The following is a 4246-nucleotide window of genomic DNA, read 5'->3' on the forward strand; positions in this document are numbered from 1 at the left end:
TCATCATAAAACGTGTTTGTCAAGTAGTTTTATAGACAAAACAGTACAAATATCAGAAGTAACTAGTTTATTTTTTGCGTTATATCGATTATACTGGCCACAGTAAACACACCATGGCTTACGTCCCTTGGAAATGACGTCATTGGTGCCAAACCGATAAACTAATGACGTTGTTAGACACATTTCACGTGGCGAAGATATAGGTGTGGTTCTAGTGTCTCGATGCGCAGGCTACTGTTTTAATCCAGCTGGCCGTCAGCTGGCTATGTGATCAGTTGCACAGTGTGATGACGTTGCAGTTGTATACAAAAAAACGTATACATTGTACAAACAGTGTTACCACGTAACCAAATACTACAACATTCAACCTGAGTCGGTAGTCATTCAACAGTATCGTTTTTCACAAAAACTAAAGCGTTTATGCACTACACCTAGCTTGCCATCGGTGAATGTGTCGGCATTCTACGTTTGTTACTTAATTCCTGCATATATCCACTCTTCCTACCTATCGATACCACAATTATCCAAATACATCACGAAGATAAATGAAAGTGGCAGTTGTTAATTCTGTTTGAAATTCGTTTTTCTATGATACCATTTCTATGACGCCCATTGTAAGGCAAATACATGTATATTGAAAATTACATGCATCGTAAATCTGACCAATTTGGACAGATTACGAAATCCCCATTCACTGTGTTTTCGTAATTTATAGTATTGATGTCATAATTCAAATGTCAAATTTTGCTGGGAGAATTGAATTTAAGAGACAAAAAAAAACACCCAAGAACCCGTATCATTGTGATCAGCGATATTTTAAAAAAAAAATTTATTCGAATCACCAATGCTCGTTCGGAAACATTGTCGATACAAAAGCTAGAGAATCGCTGAGAATGTTTTTGAAAATACGCAGTTAACGTCAAAGTGAATTTTCAGCCATATTGCAGAGTGTTTATAAAATAACGTCACACGTGCACTTACACTAATCCCAGAATTCCACATACAGTTCAAAATATAATGACAAATGGTCTTTGTCACCAATACCAAGTGTTTCAGTGAAATCTAACGAAATAAATCAGATGCCGCGCTGGGAAAGGACCACTTGTTTGAAATGTAAACAAAGTCAATCTCAGATTTTACACTGTGTATCTGTTCGCCTACTTTTGTTTCATACACTTGCTCATTAGTTTTATACCATGCACGGGAATGGTATAGTAGCAAGCGGTAGTTATACAAAATAGGTGTATTCCAATGATTTCCGAGATTCATCACAACATATTGTAGTTTCTGAAAGCGTGACGCCATGATTGACGCAAACTCACGAACACCCACGATGGAAATTCTCCACCCCTGGTCACAATGAAAACAAAAGGAAAATAACAACCAGCAGATTGTCAGAATGTTTCGGACTACTTACATGTCACATTTATGTATATACGTTGCTTGAAACAACGAAATTTTCCGTCGAAAAATCCGGTGTACTCGTGTACACGCCATTTTGAGAGTGTCACTTCCCGATAGTGATGTCATACGTACGTCAACATTGTTAAACATATTTAGTATTTTCATTGAGGTGAGGCTATGAATGAAAATACACATTATCAATCTGTCCTGCTGATTACATTTTCAGTTCTTATGCTTCTTTCGTATTTTCACAAACTTTTCTCACGTGATTAATTTCAGTATTATTATTTTTTGATTTGGGACTAGACAGGAGACCAGTCTAAAATCAAGTGGCACCAATTACGTCATAATCAAAGGGCAGTAACTCTGACCTGTTTAGCTCGGCATTTAGGGCCGCATAATGGCATAACATTTCAGCACTTATTTTGAGGGTTTTACTGTCATTGTAAGAAAAATGAGAGTATCATCTCAAACAGTGATATTAAATAATTAAAATATTTCACTTTGGTTCACATAAGAATAAATGTGATTTTATCGTGTACACTTCCCCTTTAAAGTAACAGGTCTTACTACTACCACCAAAACCTAATTCTTGTGGACCATAACATCAGAAGTGAGACCCACTGTCTGATAAGAATGGCTGGCTTTTTATCCAATCGGGTGTCCATGCTGGGAAGTAGGGCGAACCAATCACAACTCACTTTCGCTTCTTAAATTATCTAACCATTTAAACTTAGGGACACAATTGATGCAGAGGTAGAAGGAGTTCTTTCTTGTTTTAAAGTTTCAGATCTGTCTATTTGACTGCATGATTTCCCCAAATCTGTGTGGCACCGCTAACAAACCTTCTAATTATATCATCTCCCTTTGCTGGCTCTGCTTTCTCACAGTAGCCAATCAGCTAAGCCGCCGCTACATCCGAGCTTGCCAGCGTCAACAAAGACAGCGGTCGCAGTCGCAAAGGTTTGTTCGCGGTGCCAATGAGATTTTTGTACTGGGCTAGTACAAGCAGCCACGCACACATACATCATATGAGGGAAATATTTTAAGTATGACGTTAAACCCGTTTCACCTCACCACCTACTCTCTCTCAGAGAATAAGTTGACACATTGTGAGCTGGCATTAGGCAACTAAAGTTTCCTGAATTACACGCCCTTGATGTAAGTAATAAAAGCATCAAACACTTTCAGTTAAGAGATATTTATTTTAATGTTGTGGAATGTTTTTCTAAAACCTGTGAGTTAAGACATATCTACATCACAAATGAACATCTCTGAATTGAGAAACAACACTTCTATCAGTTTACATTTGACCAAAAACATTCAGGTTTTAAACAACACCACAATAGTAATAATTCTTTATGTAAACTGGAGAAGCAAATATCAGTTTAAATTATCAGGTATACCAACTAAAACTATTCCTTGCAGCATCCGGGGTAATAATGTGCTGTGCCTTGATTGTTAGCACTATGAGCATACCTAGTGTGTGGTGTTTGGCGCTATATAAATGGTCACATTATTATTATTATTATGATTCAGGGCTTGAATTTACAGTTGTGAAAATGTGAAAACTGTTCTCCAGTACATAACTATAAAGACAATGTACAATCAATTCTGTTTCAGTCTCTACTATGTCTTGTACCTCTCACTACTTCCCTTACTAAGAAGAAATACACCATGTACCAGTAACAATTCATTGAAACAATACACAGAATGAACATGAAACTGAAAGTATGCTCTCAACATGAAAAACCTTTCACGTTTTGTTAAAATTCATTCATTTACCTTTATTTGTTAAAAGGATAATCCCCATAGTGTACATATAATGAAACATCATCTTGCAAGTCGCAAACATTAATTTAACGGGTACTAGCAACAGAAAGCATATAATCTCATTCACATTACCCTTTTACGAAAGTGTGAAAACTTTTTATCAGATTAATACATATTGTCAGAACAAACAGTGAATAGAGTTTGGTAACAAATGATCAAAATTTACATACCAGTGTTAATACATGTAATAGTTAAGACACTTTCATACATTCTCTTCTGTATTTTCCATCAGAAGAAAATCAACATTGATCAAAATATACTTTCTAAAATAACACAGAATCATGAAATATAAATGTTATGATGGGTTGTCAGAAATAAGATCAGCATTGAAAAGGACCTGCCAGAAATAGAATGGTTTTGGAACCACAACTTACAACCAACCCCCAACACACCCAGAACATGCACATGGACCTTGCAGTCTCCCCTTCACAAGGAGATGGTGGTGGGGTAGCCTAGTGGTGTAAGCATTCACTCGTCACGCCAAATACTGTTCGATTCCCCACATGGGTACAATGTGTGAAGCCTGTTTTTCTGGTGTCCCCACCATGTTATGCCGGTAATATTGCTTAAAATGGTGTAAAACTAAACTCACTTGCTCACTCTGTCCACAAGGGAGATGGTCATGCTCAATTTTGACACTTCAGTGAAGGATCATCATACTTGCTTGAGCCATTGGTATATATAGAAAATGATATCAAACCCAAACAGTCAATCAAATTGTCTTTCACTTGCACCACACTACCAGAGTTTACATTACTGATAAGAGAATTAGACACCTGAATGTATGGAGAAATAACAACAACAAAAGGCAATAAAACAGATTTGGGGTACTGGTACATCTGTAATGATATGATGTGGATCACTGCATATTGTCTATGGAAATATCACTTGACAGCCCTACCAACACAGCATATTGTTTGCAAATTATGTTGGTCCATGTTCTAAATGCCATATCTGTTTTTCAAGATCATAATGTACATGGCCACTGAGTCAATTATTGTAACTGAAT

General features: G+C 36.7%; 1 long non-coding RNA gene across 1 annotated transcript; it reads left to right on the forward strand.

Annotated features, from left to right (window-relative positions):
- The first annotated feature begins 753 nt into the window (after positions 1 to 753).
- Positions 754 to 1790, forward strand: LOC124256599. Its single transcript, XR_006893002.1, has 2 exons — positions 754 to 912; positions 1134 to 1790. It is a non-coding gene; the product is annotated as an uncharacterized LOC124256599 (long non-coding RNA).
- Positions 1791 to 4246: the final 2456 nt, after the last annotated feature.

Source organism: Haliotis rubra, unplaced genomic scaffold (assembly GCF_003918875.1).
Source record: "Haliotis rubra isolate DU_JTF1 unplaced genomic scaffold, ASM391887v1 Scf630, whole genome shotgun sequence".
NCBI classification, from domain to species: Eukaryota; Metazoa; Mollusca; class Gastropoda; order Lepetellida; family Haliotidae; genus Haliotis; species Haliotis rubra.